Source organism: Loxodonta africana, chromosome 2 (genome assembly GCF_030014295.1).
Source record: "Loxodonta africana isolate mLoxAfr1 chromosome 2, mLoxAfr1.hap2, whole genome shotgun sequence".
Lineage (NCBI taxonomy): Eukaryota > Metazoa > Chordata > Mammalia > Proboscidea > Elephantidae > Loxodonta > Loxodonta africana.
The window spans coordinates 197,665,277-197,681,870 of NC_087343.1; the positions used below are offsets into that span (position 1 = coordinate 197,665,277).

General features: G+C 38.3%; 1 protein-coding gene across 4 annotated transcripts in view; it reads right to left on the minus strand.

The window, feature by feature from the left end:
- Positions 1–16,594, minus strand: part of PHYKPL (5-phosphohydroxy-L-lysine phospho-lyase) — a 44,838-nt gene that overhangs the window by 4,867 nt on the left and 23,377 nt on the right. The gene's annotated exons all lie outside the window — the stretch shown is intronic.

Genomic DNA, 16,594 nt, shown 5'->3' on the forward strand with positions numbered 1-16,594 from the left:
GTTGCTTGAGCTCAGGGCAGACCACAAGCTGGTTGGTGCCTGGGAGCCATACCTGGCCTGTGGGCCCACTTTGTACTAACATTTTAATATAACAGCCTTGACACTAAAATCTGTACTTCTGATTTAAAAAATACCCTGGCATATCCAACTACACTGGGCCCAAGGATTCAGCTGTTTTATGTAGGCACCAGGGCGCTTTGACTCATTTCCCTTTCCTGCCTGGCCCTGCAGGTGTCTGAGTTGGGACTGGCTTTTAAAGGATTCAGAGCAAGGGTGTCTCCTGCAAACCATGTTTTCTTTCTTTGTTTTTTAAAATACAGCTTAAAAAGCACTTGAGGTATAATTTATATATAGTAAACTGCACATATTTAAAGTGTACAGTTCAATGTGATTTGACAAATGTCTATACTTGTGAAACTACCACCACAATGAAGACTTTTCCATTACCCCCAAAAGGTTCCTCCCTCTACTCCCAGCCCCAGGCAACCACTGATCTGCTTTCTGTTACTATAGTTTTGCTTTTTTTTTTTAAGAATATTAAATAAATGGAACCATATAGTGTTATGTGTTGAAATCTTAATGTCTATACCTGTAAATATGACCCTGTTTGGAAGTAAGGGTTTTCTTTTGTTGTGTTAATGAGGTCATACCAGAGTAGGGTAGACCTAAATCTAATCATTTCTGAGTTATAAAAAGAGCAGAATAGACACTGAGCAGAAAAGGCACACACAGGGGGAAGAAACACCAAGAAATGCCAAAGAATGCCCAAAGAATGCTAAGGACCTTATGGGGCTACCAACAAGAAAGGGACTCCCCCTATAGCCATGCCCTGACTTTGGACTTCTAGTTTCTTGAAGTCTGAGACAAATTCTTATCTTTAAAGCCACCCTACCTGTGGTATTTGTGTTATAGCCACACTAGGTAGCTAAGACATATAGTATATAATGCTTTGTGTCTGGCTTTTTCCACTCAACATCATGTTTTTGAAATTTATGCATGTTGTGAGCATCAGCAGTCCATTCCTTTTTTATTTTTTCCTGCATAGTATTCCACTGCATGGACATACCACAATTTATTTATCTAATCTTCCGCTGATGGACCCTTGAGTTATTTTGAACTTTTGGCTATTATGAATGAAAATTATGACCACTTATTTACAAGTCTTTGTGTAAACATATGTTCTCATTTCTCTTGGGTAAATACCTAGGAGGAGCGGAACTGCTGGGTTGTATGATAAATGTATGTTTACTTTTATAAAAAAAGTGCAAAACTGTTTTCCAAAGTGGTTGTACCATTTTACATTCCCACTATCCATGTATGAGAATTCCAGTTGCTCCACATCCTCACCAACACTTGGAATTGTCAGTCTTTTTAATTTTAGTCATTCTAATGGATATGTGTTCAGCTAATGCAAAAGATGACAAAATTGGAGATTTTTACCAACTTCTGCAGTCTGAAATTGATCAAACATGAATCAAGATGCATTGATAATTACTGGTGATTGGAATTTGAAAGTTGGAAACGAAGGATCAGCAGTTGGAAAATATGGCCTCGGTGATAGAAACGACACTGGAGATCACATGATAGAATTTTGCAAGAGGAACAACTTCTTCATTGCAAATACCTGTTTTCAACAACATCAACAGTGATTACACATGTGTACTTTGCCAGATGGAATACACAGGAATCAAATTAACTGTATCTGTGGGAAGAGATGACAGAGAAGTGCAATATCATCAGTCAGAACAAGGCCACGGGCCAACAGAGGAATGGAACATCAATTGCTCATATGCAAGTGCAAGCTGTAGAAAACTAAAACAAGTCCACAGGAGCCAACGTATGACCTTCAGTATATCCCACCTAAATTAAAGGACCATCTCAAGAGCAGATCTGACACACAGAACACTAATGACTGAAGACCAGATGAGTTGTGTGATGACATCAAGGACATCATACACGAAGAAAGCAAACGGTCATGAAAAATACAGGAAAGAAAGAAAAGACCAGAATGGATGTCAGAAGAGAATCTGAAACTTGCTCTTGAATGTAGAAGCAGCAAAAGCAAAAGGAAGAAATGATTACATAAAAGATCTGAACAGAAGATTTCAAAGGGCAGCTTGAGAAGACAAAGTAATGTATTATAATGAAATGTGTAAAGATCTGGAGTTAGAAAAGCAAAAGAGAAGAACACACTCAGCATTTCTAAAACTGAAAGAACTGAAGAAAAAATTCAAGCCTTGAGTTGCAATATTGAAGATTCTACGGGGAAAATATTGAACAATGTAGGAAATATCAAAGATGGAAGGAATGCACACAGTCACTGTACCAAAAGGAACTGGCCAATATTCAGCCATTTCACAGGTAGCATATGATCAAGAACCTATGGTACTGAAGGAAGAAGTCCAAGCTGTACTGAAGGCACTGGTAAAAAACAAGGCTCCAGGAATTGACTGAATACCAAATGAGATGTTTCAACGAACAGATGGAACACTGGAAGTGCTCACATGTCTATGCCAAGAAATATGGAAGATAGCTACCTGGCCAACCAACTGGAAGAGATCCATATTTGTGCCCATTCCAAAGAAAGGTGATCCAACTGAAATTATCAAACAATATTAATATCACACACAAGTAGAATTTTGATGAAAAGTACTAAAAAAGTGGTTGCAGCAGTACATAGAGAATTGCCTGAAATTTAAGCTGGATTCAGAAGTGTACATGGAATGAGGGATATCATTGCTGATATCGGATGGATCTCAGCTGAAAGCAGAATATCAGAAAGATGTATATTATTGGCTATGCAAAGGCATTTGACTGTGTGGATCATAACAAATTATGGATAACATTGTGAAGAATAGGAATTATGAAACACTTAATTGTGCTCATGTAGAACCTGTACATAGATCAAAAGGCAGTCATTCGAATGGCACAAGGGGATACCGTGTGGTTTAAAATCAGAAAAGGTGTGTGTCAGGGCTGTATCTTTTCACCATACTTATTCAATCTGTATGCTGAGTAAATAATCTGAGAAGCTGGACTATATGAAGAAGAACCTGGCATCAGGATTGGAGGAAGACTCATTAACAACCTGCATTACGCAGGTGACACAACCTTGCTTGCGGAAAGTGAAGAGGACTTGAAGCACTTACTGATGAAGATCAAAGACTGCAGCCTTCAGTATGGATTACACCTCAATATAAAGAAAACAAAAATCCTCACAACTGGACCAATAAACAACATCATGATAAATGGAGAAAATACTGAAGTTGTCAATGATTTCATTTACTTGGATTCATTCAATGCCCATGGAAGCAGCAGTCAAGGAATCAAACAACATATTGCATTGGCTAAATATGCTGCAAAGGACCTCTTTAAAGTGTTGAAAAGCAAAGATGTCACTCTGAGGACTAAGGTGTGCCTGACCCAAGCCAGGGTATTTTCAATTGCCTCGTATGCATGTGAAAGCTGGACAATGAATAAGGAAGACTGAAGAAGAATTGATGACTTTGGATTATGATGCTGGCAAAGAATGCTGAATATACCAAGGACTGCCAGAAGAAGAAACAGATCTGTCCTGGAAGAAGTACAGCCAGAATACTCCTTAGAAGCGAGGACGGCATGACTTTGTCTTATGTACTTTAGACATCTTATCAGGAGGGGTCAGTTCCTGGAGAAGGACTTCATGCTTGATAAAGTAAAGTCAGTGAAAAACAGGACAACCTCAAGGAGATGGATTGTCACCGTGGCTGCAACAACAGGCTCACACTAACAATTGTGAGGACGGCGCAGGACCAGGCAGTGTTTTGTTCTATTGTATAGGGGCTTGCTATGAGTCAGAACCAACTAGATGGCACCTAACAACAACAATGGGTATGCAGTGATATCCTGGAGACTATCTTGAAAATTTGAATGCAGAGCCCCATACCTGAGATCATAAAAGCGTCCTAGGTAATTCTGCTATGCGGAAACTTAGTGCTGTGTCCAAGATAAAGGGGAAGAATTTAAACTACTTATTGTATGTTGTGTACTGCTGATTCAATTCTGACTCATAGTGACCCTATAGGACAGAGCAGAACTGCCTCATAGGATTTCCTAGGCTATAATCTTTTATGGGAGCAGATTGCTAGGTCTTTTCTCCTATGGAGTGGCTGGTGGGTTCAAACTGCTAATCTCTTGGTTAGCAGCTGAGTGCTTAACCACTGAGCTACCAGGGCTGCTTAGCTACTACATAATATTATTGTGATCTAGTTAAAAGATAGGAGTGTCCACTACTAATAGCAACTTTGGTGTAGAATTATGACCTGACCAAGGTGCTGAACTAGTACAACTGTTGAGCTCCTTCTGGCGTGACCTTCCGGCGTGATCATCCCAGAGGAACCACAGAAGGAAAATGGAGGAAATTGTGGGAAAGCTCTGTTTTGTTTTAAACTCTTATATGCGGAGTGATGACTCCGGCTTGAGGCAAGAGGCAACCCAGTAAGGTCTGGGGGAAGTTAAGATACAAGAAAATTGTTGGATTTTACTTTTGTTTTCCCACTCCTGTTCTTGCAATGGCTCAAGACTCCTGATCCGCATGCCCCCGCACTCCTGTCCCTACAACTCCTCAGCTCACTGGAGTCCATTTGGCCTTCCCTCATACTAAATGCTTGACAGAGTGGCTAATAACCCAAGGGGAAAATGAGCTCAGTGGGCAAGACATTTGAGGAAAAGAATTATTTCAAAAGAAAAACAGCAAAATGAATATCAAATTTTATCAGAAGCAGAAATGTAAGAAAATGGCAATGAATTTAAAAGTAGCCTAGTAAACATACTAAAAGAGGTAAGGGAAGATGTTAGCAATATCAAACAAGGACAATAACACACAAAGAAGCAAGCAAAAACATGAGATTAAAAAAATAGTTGAAATAAATAATAAAAATCCATTGCCATCGAGTTGATTCCAACCCTAAATAATACAACAGATACAGGAAATGTAGAATGGATACAGCTGAGGAATTGTGAACTTAAGGACCAGCATGAAAAAATTCCTAGAAGAAAGAAGGGACAAAGAAATACAAAAAGAGAGTGAAGAGATATGGAGGGCAGAGTGGAAGTGCTAACATCTGAACAATAGGAGACCTAAGAGGAGAAAAAATAAAATGGAGAGGTACAAATATTTGAAGAATTTGGGAGATAAATTTGCTGGACTTAAAAAATGACAAACTACCTCAGATTGAAAGAGTCCATAAAAACAAACAATAGCCAAAAAAAAAAAACCCACACATTGCCATTGAGTCGATCCTGATTCAAAGCGACCCCATACGACAGAGTAGAACTTCCCTATAGGATTTCCAAGGCTGAAATCTTTATGGAAGCAGACTGCCACATCTTTCTCTCATGGAGTGGCTAGTGGGTTCAAACTGCTGACCTTTTGGTTAGCAGACTATTGCTTTAACCTCTGTGCTACCAGGGCTCCTCGAAAGGGTCCATAAGGTGCCCATTAAGAGAAAGAAAGAGACATCCACACCTGGACACATTATAAAGAAATTTTAAAATCTCAAAGACAAAAAGAAAATTCCAAAAGTTTACAGAGAGAAAAAGACGATCACATGCAAAGGAACAATGATCTGTGACTTCAGGGTGACACCAGTAAAAATGGTGGAGTGAAAAACCTCTGATCTTCTCCATAAAAGCAACAAGAACACTGGCAAAAATTGTCAAAATTAACTTTGTCAGGATGCTGGAAATTAAACAGAGGCTTGCAGCAATTCAGGGAACATTTATCCAAGAAAAACAGGTGAATCTCGGTAGGAACAGTGAACTTCATGGCATTTTAATTTGCACTACTCCTATCCTCCTCAAGCTCTGGCTTTGAAAACCAACAGCCTGAAATCATGTTGAATACCAGCAGCCTGGCAGCCACTTGAGTGGGGGCAGGACTAGGAAGGAGCTCCTTCAAAGCCTCATTCCCACAGAATTGTCATTTGATCTGTGTGGTGGTTCGCTTGAAGATCCCATATACAAGGCTGTTCTTATTTGACCTGATTTGGAGCTCACCCAATGAGAACAACCTTTTTCCCTGGGGGTGTTTGTTGAAAATAATTAGAGGTAATTGTTTAGCATCATGACTGCCTGAAGTAGTGGTTAACAGTTGAGGCAAAGAACAGGCTAACTAACGAAGAGCTTAGAAGGAAAAGCTGAGGAACAACTTGTCCATAAGGGGCTTTGGAAAGCTCTAACATAGTCCTGTGTGCAAGTCAGAGCTGTGTGCATGTGAAAAAAAGATCTGAGAAGGCCCTAAGCTGTCACTTTTGGCTAACTTGAGGCTCTGCATAAGCAGGATGTATTGGCAAAAGTTAAGTTGTGTAAACTGCCTGGTTGAATGTTGAATGTCTCAACATGCATACAGAGTCCCTTACCAAAGACCGAGATACTTATTGGTTCTAGGCATTTAAGAAAATCTGTCCAATCATTAGTTGACCACTAAACTAACGGAGTAGAGACTTCGCTGGCTACACAAGACAAAGAATACAGACTACAGAATTAGTTCAGAAGAATCACTAAACAAACAATGAACAGCAAAAAGAACAAACCCTGGGGAGGGGGAAAATTTAATTTCTGGAGTTGCCACATTCTATTATTTAAAATGTCCAGTTCTCAACAAAAAATTATGAGACATGCAAGAAACAAGAAAGAATGGCCCATATACAGGGGTGGGTGGGGGAACAGTCAATAGAAACTCCTTAAGGAAGCCCAGATGTTGGACATACAAGACAAAGACTTTAAATCAAGTATTTTAAATATGTTTAAAAAATAAAGAAAACCACATCTAAAAAACTAAAGAAAAGCATGCGAACAATGTCTCATCAAATAGAGAATATCAATAAACACATTGTTGTCTTGGCCAGTGAGTTGATTCTGACTCATGCAGACCCATGTGTTATAGAATAGAACTGCTCCCTATAGAAACTATTAAATAAAATTCTAGAGCTGAAAAGTGTAATAACTAAAATGAAAAATTCACTAGAGGGACTCAACAGCACGCAGAAGAAAGAACGGGCAAATCTGAAGATAGTTTAATTGAGATTGTCCGGTCTGAAGAGCAGAAAGAAAAAAGAGTGAAGGAAAATGAACAGTATCTGAGATCTGTGGGATGGAATCAAGCCTACTGGGTGTCCTGGAAGGAAAGGAAAGAAAGAAATGGGTAGAAAGAATATTTGAAGAAATAATGGTCAAAAGTTCCCCATATTTGATTTAAAAAAAAAATCTACACATGCAAGAATCTCAACAAACTCTAAGTAAAATAAACTCAATGAGAACCACACCTAGATACATCATAATCAAACTGTCAAAATGCAAAAACAAAGAATTTTGAAAACAGCATGAGAGAAGTGACTCATCCCGTACAAGAAATCCTCAATAAGAAAAATAGCTGATTTCTCATCAGAAACCATGAAGGCCAGAGGGTAGTGGGATGACATATTCAAAATTATGAAAGAAAAAGACTATAAATCAAGAATTCTCTATTTGGCAAAACTATCTTTCAAATATGAAGGGGAAATTTAGACATTTCCAGATAAACGAAAACATAGTTTGTCACTAGCAGACTTGCCCTAAAAGGAATACTAAAGGGAGTCCCTCAGGCTGAAATGAAAGGACACTACAGAGTACTGAAATCCACATGGAGATATAAAGAGCACTGGTAAAGACACAAATAGATTGAAAATAAAAAGGTGGAAAAGATATGTCACGCACACAGTAACCAAAAGACAGCAGGAGTGGCTATACCTATTAAAAAAAAAAAAAAAGACTTTAAGACAAAAATTGTTACTAGAGACAAATTATGACATTTTATAATGACAAAAGGGTCCATTCATCAAGAAGATGTAACAATTATAATTGCACGTAACAACAGAAACCCCAAATACATGAAGCAAAAACTGAGAGAAGTGAAGACAGAAACACATAATTCAACAATAGTTGAAGCCTTCAATTTCAGTAATGGATAGAACAACTAGACAGAACATCAGCAAAGAAAGAGAAGATTTGAACAACACTATAAACCAACTAGACCTAACAGATATCTATAGGACTCTTCCCGCAACAACAGAATACAAATTCTTCTTAAGTACACATGGAACATTCTCCAGGACAGACCATTTGTTAGGCCATAAGTCAAGTTTCAATAAATTAAAAAAAACTGGAATAATACAAAGGATGTTCTCTGGCCACAATGGGATAAAATTGGAAATTAATAACAGGAGACAGTTTGGGAAAGGTGAACTTTGTCCTTGGCTCTGGGCAAGTAACTCTTGGAGTAACTGGGATGCCTAGTCCTGGGACTTTAGGCCACAATGGAGTCAGGGCTGGCCAGACCAGAAAAGACTCACCTGGGAGGCTGATATCAACTAGCCTCAGAAGGTAAGATAGAGCCTATCGTGAAGGACTGGCTGATAAAAACCCTGAACACAGAGGCTCAGAAATCTGCCCAGTTGGCAAGAACATCTGTTTTTGGGAGGGTAGTGTGTCCTTTGGGACATGGAGGCTTCCTAGAGGGAACCCTCCCAGATGAGCTATGTGTCTCTTCATTTGTATCCTTTTGGCTACAATAAATCTGTAGTGTTAGTGTGGTATATTCTCTCTCTGTGAGATCTGTGAGTCATTCCTGCGAATTACTGAACCCAAAGGGGTAGTGGGAGCCAGCAGTTCAGAAAGTAAGGATGTTGTGTGGATTTCTTAGCTTCCAGCTGGCATCCTTAAAGGGGTAGTGAGAAAGCAGTTCCAAATTGGTGGCAAGTAGGTCAGAAGGTTGGGGTATTGTGTGGACTCCCCACACTCAGCAATCTGAAGGATGATGTCCTTTTAACTTGAGAGCTCTGACCTAACTCTGGGTTGCTAGAGTAGAAGAATGCCAAGGTGCACCTGGTTACGAGGACGGAAGAAGTATGGGAAGGTGGAGATTGGATCAATTGCCACATTTTGGGGATTGGATTCATGCTGACACTTACCACACATATGCACCACTTGTTGAATATACTAAAAATGACTTAACTGTAGTTTTTGAAAGGGTATTATGGTATGTGAATTATATCTCAAAAAAAAAAAAGGAATAAGTGACCAGATTTTTCAAGACTAACACTGCATGCAAGGCAACCATGCAATATACTTTCACTATATAATAACTCAGCATCTAGAATTTATATTTAGCCAAAATACTCAAATTTGAGCACTTGATGAAAACATTCTCAGGCAGGCAAGGCCTTAGAAGCTTGCACTGAAAATAATTTAGGGTAAAATATTTGAGATAAAGGTACTTGTTTTAAACAAGTCAAAGGAATAAAAAGAAACAAAAACTTGAAAAACTGAAATTATAAATTAAGACATTAGAAACAGGCCTAAATATATCAATAGTTAGTTAAACATAAACTGTCTAAACTCACCAGTTTAAAGTAAAATATTGACAAATTTGGATAAAAAATTCTAGATATATGCTGTTTAAAACAAAGATGGCTAACATAAGAATACACAAACATTGAAAAGAGAAAAATGGAAAAATATTTATCAGGCAAATAATAAGCAAAAGAAAGTGGAGGGGCTTTATAACATCAGATAAAATAGAATTTAAGTCCAAAAGTATTATAAGGAATGGAAAAGGTTACTCCATAATGATAAAAGTTTAACTCCCAAAGAATATATAGAAATACATATACAACTAACAAACAGCCTCAAAAATCTATAAGCAGGAGGCGGGGTCAAGATGGCGGACTAGGTAGACGCTACCTCGGATCCCTCTTGCAACAAAGACTCAGAAAAACAAGTGAATCGATCACATACATAACAATCTACGAACCCTGAACAACAAACACAGATTTAGAGACGGAAAACGAATAAATATGGGGAAGCAGCGACTGTTTTCGGAGCCTGGAGCTAGCGTCCCAGTCAGTGGATTTTCTGGAAAAACTAGTTTCCAAGTGATGGCTCGGAGACAGCAGTCCATATCAAACCACATAAAGAGCAGACCATGACAGCTTCTACAACCTCCCAAACAAAAGAATCAAAATCTTTCCCAAATGAAGATTCAATCCTGGAATTATCAGACACAGAATATAAAAAACTAATTTACAGAAGGCTTCAAGACATCAGAAACAAAATAAGGCAAACTGCAGAAAAAGCCAAGGAACACACTGATAAAACAGTGGAAGAACTCAAAAAGATTATTCACGAACATAGTGGAAAAATTAATAAGTTGCAAGAATCCATAGAGAGACAGCATGTAGAAATCCAAAAGATTAACAATAAAATTACAGAATTAGACAACGCAATAGGAAGTCAGAGGAGCAGACTCGAGCAATTAGAATGCAGAATGGGACATCTGGAGGACCAGGGAATTAACACCAACATAGCTGAAAAAAAATCAGATAAAAGAATTAAAAAAAATGAAGAAACCCTAAGAATCATGTGGGACTCTATCAAGAAGGATAACTTGCATGTGATTGGAGTTCCAGAACAGGGAGGGAGGACAGAAAACACAGAGAAAATAGTTGAAGAACTCCTGACACAAAACTTCCCTGATATCATGAAAGACGAAAGGATATCTATCCAAGATGCTCATCGAACCCCATTTAAGATTGATCCAAAAAGAAAAACACCAAGACATATTATCATCAAACTCGCCAAAACCAAAGATAAACAGAAAATTTTAAAAGCAGCCAGGGAGAAAAGAAAGGTTTCCTTCAAGGGAGAATCAATAAGAATAAGTTCAGACTACTCAGCAGAAACCATGCAGGCAAGAAGGGAATGGGACGACATATACAGAGCACTGAAGGAGAAAAACTGCCAGCCAAGGGTCATACATCTAGCAAAACTCTCTCTGAAATATGAAGGTGAAATTAAGATATTTACAGATAAACACAAGTTTAGAGAATTTGCAAAAACCAAACCAAAGCTACAAGAAATACTAAAGGATATTGTTTGGTCAGAAAACCAATAATATCAGATACCAGCACAACACCAGGTCACAAAACAGAACATCCTGATATCAACTCAAATAGGGAAATCAAAAAAACAAATTAAGATTAATTAAAAAAAAAATGCTCATAACAGGGAATCACTGAAGTCAATATGCAAAAGATCACAATCATCAAAAAGAGGGACTAAATACAGGTGGCACAGAACTGCCATATGGAGAGTGATACAAGGCGATATAGAACGATACAAGTTAGGTTTTTACTTAGAAAAATAGGGGTAAATAATAAGGTAACCACAAAGAGGTATAACAACTCCATAACTCAAGATAAAAGCCAAGAAAAACGTAATGACTCAACAAACATAAAGTCAAACACTATGAAAATGAGGATCTCACAATTTACTAAGAAAAACGTCTCAGCACAAAAAAGTATGTGGAAAAATGAAATTGTCAACAACGCACATAAGAAGGCATCAAAATGACAACACTAAACACTTATTTATCTATAATTACGCTGAATGTAAATGGACTAAATGCACCAATAAAGAGACAGAGAGTCTCGGACTAGATAAAGAAACACGATCCGTCTATATGCTGCCTACAAGAGACACACCTTAGACTTAGAGACACAAACAAACTAAAACTCAAAGGATGGAAAAAATATATCAAGCAAACAATAAGCAAAAAAGAAGAGGAGTAGCAATATTAATTTCTGACAAAATAGACTTTAGACTTAAATCCACCACAAAGGGTAAAGAAGGACACTACATAATGAAAAAAGGGGTAATTGATCAGGAAGACATAACCATATTAAATATTTATGCACCCAATGACAGGGCTGCAAGATACATAAATCAAATTTTAACAGAACTGAAAAGTGAGATAGACACCTCCACAATTATAGTAGGAGACTTCAACACACCACTTTCGGAGAAGGACAGGACATCCAGTAAGAAGCTCAATAGAGACACGGAAGACCTAATTACAACAATCACCCAACTTGACCTCATTGACTTATACAGAACTCTCCACCCAACTGCTGCAAAGTATACTTTTTTTTCTAGCGCACATGGAACATTCTCTAGAATAGACCACATATTAGGTCATAAAACAAACCTTTGCAGAGTCCAAAACATCGAAATATTACAAAGCATCTTCTCAGACCACAAGGCAATAAAACTAGAAATCAATAACAGAAAAACTAGGGAAAAGAAATCAAATACTTGGAAAATGAACAATACCCTCCTGAAAAAAGACTGGGTTATAGAAGACATCAAGGAGGGAATAAGGAAATTCATAGAATGCAATGAGAATGAAAACACTTCCTATTAAAACCTCTGGGACACAGCAAAAGCAGTGCTCAGAGGCCAATTTATATCGATAAATGCACACATACAAAAAGAAGAGCCAAAATCAGAGAACTGTCCCTACAACTTGAACAAATAGAAAGTGAGCAACAAAAGAATCCATCAGGCACCAGAAGAAAACAAATAATAAAAATTAGAGCTGAACTAAATGAATTAGAGAACAGAAAATAAATTGAAAGAATTAACAAAGCCAAAAGCTGGTTCTTTGAAAAAATTAACAAAATTGATAAACCATTGGCTAGACTGACTAAAGAAATACAGGAAAGGAAACAAATAACCCGAATAAGAAACGAGAAGGGCCACATCACCACAGACCGAACTGAAATTAAAAGAATCATACCAGATTATTACGAAAAATTGTACTCCAACAAATTTGCAAACCTAGAAGAAATGGATGAATTCCTGGAAAAACACTACCTACCTAAATTAACACATTCAGAAGTAGAACAACTAAATAGACCCACAACAAAAAAAGAGATTGAATCGGTAATTAAAAAACTCCCAACAAAAAAAAGCCCTGGCCCGGACGGCTTCACTGCAGAGTTCTACCAAACTTTCAGAGAAGAGTTAACACCACTACTACTGAAGGTATTTCAAACCATAGAAAATGAAGGAATACCACCCAACTCAATCTATGAAGCCACCATCTCCCTGATACCAAAACCAGGTAAAAAAAGACATCACAAAAAAAGAAAATTACAGACCTATATCCCTCATGAACATAGATGCAAAAATCCTCAACAAAATTCTAGCCAATAGAATTCAACAACATATCAAAAAAGTAATTCACCATGATCAAGTGGGATTTATACCAGGTATGCAAGGCTGGTTTAATATCAGAAAAACCATTAATGTAATCCACCACATAAATAAAACAAAAGACAAAAACCACATGATTTTATCAATTGATGCAGAAAAGGCATTTGACAAAGTCCAACACCCATGTATGATAAAAACTCTCACCAAAATAGGAATTGAAGGAAAATTCCTCAACATAATAAAGGGCATCTATGCAAAGCCAACAGCCAACATCACTTTAAATGGAGAGAGCCTGAAAGCATTTCCCTTGAGAACGGGAACCAGACAAGGATGCCCTTTATCACCGCTCTTATTCAACATTGTGCTAGAAGTCCTAGCCAGGGCAATTAGGCTAGACAAAGAAATAAAGGGCATCCGGATTGGCAAGGAGGAAGTAAAATTATCTCTATTTGCAGATGACATGATCTTATACACCGAAAACCCTAAGGAATCCTCCAGAAAACTACTGAAACTAATAGAAGAGTTTGGCAGAGTCTCAGGTTATAAGATAAACATACAAAAATCACTTGGATTCCTCTACATCAACAAAAAGAACATCGAAGAGGAAATAACCAAATCAATACCATTCACAGTAGCCCCCAAGAAGATAAAATACTTAGGAATAAATCTTACCAAGGATGTAGAAGACCTATACAAAGAAAACTACGAAGCTCTACTACAAGAAATTAAAAAGGACATACTTAAGTGGAAAAACATACCTTGCTCATGGATAGGAAGACTTAACATAGTAAAAATGTCTATTCTACCAAAAGCCATCTATACATACAATGCACTTCCGATCCAAATTCCAATGTCATTTTTTAAGGTGATAGAGAAACAAATCACCAATTTCATATGGAAGGGAAAGAAGCCTCGGATAAGCAAAGCATTACTGAAAAAGAAGAAGAAAGTGGGAGGCCTCACTCTACCTGATTTCAGAACCTATTATACAGCCACAGTAGTCAAAACAGCCTGGTACTGGTACAACAACAGGCACACAGACCAATGGAACAGAATTGAGAACCCAGATATAAATCCATCCACGTATGAGCAGCTGATATTTGACAAAGGCCCAGTGCCAGTTAATTGGGGAAAAGATAGTCTTTTTAACAAATGGTGCTGGCATAACTGGATATCCATTTGCAAAAAAATGAAACAGAACCCATACCTCACACCATGCACGAAAACGAACTCCAAGTGGATCAAAGACCTAAACATAAAGACTAAAACGATAAAGACCATGGAAGAAAAAATAGGGACAACCTTAGGAGCCCTAATACAAGGCATAAACAGAATACAAAACATTACCAAAAATGACGAAGAGAAACCAGATAACTGGGAGCTCCTAAAAATCAAACACCTATGCTCATCTAAAGACTTCACCAAAAGAGTAAAAAGACCACCTACAGACTGGGAAAGAATTTTCAGCTATGACATCTCAGACCAGCACCTGATCTCTAAAATCTATATGATTCTGTCAAAACTCAAAAAGACAAACAACCCAATCAAGAAGTGGGCAAAGGATATGAACACGCACTTCACTAAAGAAGATATTCAGGCAGCTAACAGATACATGAGAAAATGCTCTCGATCATTAGCCATTAGAGAAATGCAGATTAAAACTACGATGAGATTCCATCTCACTCCAACAAGGCTGGCATTAATCCAAAAAACACAAAATAATAAATGTTGGAGAGGCTGCGGAGAGATTGGAACTCTTATACACTGCTGGTGGGAATGTAAAACGGTACAACCACATTGGAAATCTATCTGGCGTTATCTTAAACAGTTAGAAATAGAACTACCATACAACCCAGAAATCCCACTCCTCAGAATATACCCTAGAGAAATAAGAGCCTTCACACAAACAGATATATGCACACCCATGTTTATTGCAGCTCTGTTTACAATAGGAAAAAGCTGGAAGCAACCAAGGTGTCCATCAACAGATGAATGGGTAAAAAAATTGTGGAATATTCACACAATGGAATACTACGCATCGATAAAGAACAGTGACGAATCTGTGAAACATGTCATAACATGGAGGAACCTGGAAGGCATTATGCTGAGCGAAATCAGTCAGAGGCAAAAGGACAAATATTGTATAAGACCACTATTATAAGATCTTGAGAAACAGTAAACCTGAGAAGAACACATACTTTTGTGGTTACGAGGGGGGGAGGGAGGGAGGGTGGGAGAGGGTTTTTTACTGATTAATTAGTAGATAAGAACTGCTTTAGGTGAAGGCAAGGACAACACTCAATACATGGAAGGTGAGCTCAACCGGACTGGACTGGACCAAAAGCAAAGAAGTTTCTGGGATAAACTGAATACTTCAAAGGTCAGCGGAGCAAGGGCGGGGGTTTGGGAACCATGGTTTGAGGGGACTTCTAAGTCAATTGGCAAAATAATTCTATTATGAAAACATTCTGCATCCCACTTTGAAATGTGGCGTCTGGGGTCTTAAATGCTAACAATCGGCCATCTAAGATGCATCAATAGGTCTCAACCCACCTGGAGCAAAGGAGAATGAAGAACACCAAGGTCACACGACAACTAAGAGCCCAAGAGACAGAAAGGGCCACATGAACCAGAGACCTACATCATCCTGAGACCAGAAGAACTAGTTGGTGCCCGGCCACAATGGATGACTGCCCTCACAGGGAGCACAACAGAGAACCCCTGAGGGAGCAGGAGATCAGTGGGATGCAGACCCCAAATTCTCATAAAGGGACCATACTTAATGGTCTCGCTGTGATTAGAGGAAGCCCGGCGGTCATGGTCCCCAAACCTTCTGTTGGCACAGGATGGGAACCATCCCCGAAGACAATTCATCAGACATGAAAGGGACTGGACAGTGGGTGGGAGAGAGATGCTGATGAAGAGTGAGCTAATCATATCAGGTGGACCCTTGAGACTGTGTTGGCATCTCCTGTCTGGAGGGGGGACGGGAGGATAGAGAGAGTTGGAGGCTGGCAAACTTTTCACGAAAGGAGAGACTGGAAGGGCTGACTCATTAGGGGGAGAGCAAGTGGGAGTAAGATGTATATAAACTTATATGTGACAGACTGACTCAATTTGTAAACGTTCACTTGAAGCTCAATAAAAGTTAAAAAAAAAAAAAGATCTAATACATAAAAAGAAATCTATAAGCAAAAAGTGATTGCATTGCAGAGAAAATGGATCAGTCCTTCATCACAGTGGGAGATTTCAATATACGGTGCTCAATAATTAACAGGGTTAAGTAGGAAAAAACTCAGCAAGAATACAGAAGATTCAAGCAACACATTTAGCGGGTATGACTTAATGCACATATGTAGTGCGCTGAACCAACATTTAGAGAACACCCATTTTTCTGAAGCATATGTAGAACAACTATAAAAATTTATGAAGTACCATATCAAGAAGATCACTGCAAAGCATTTTAAAGAATAAGTATCAAAAGAATAAATATTACACAAAGCATGATCTTTCACCTTAATGT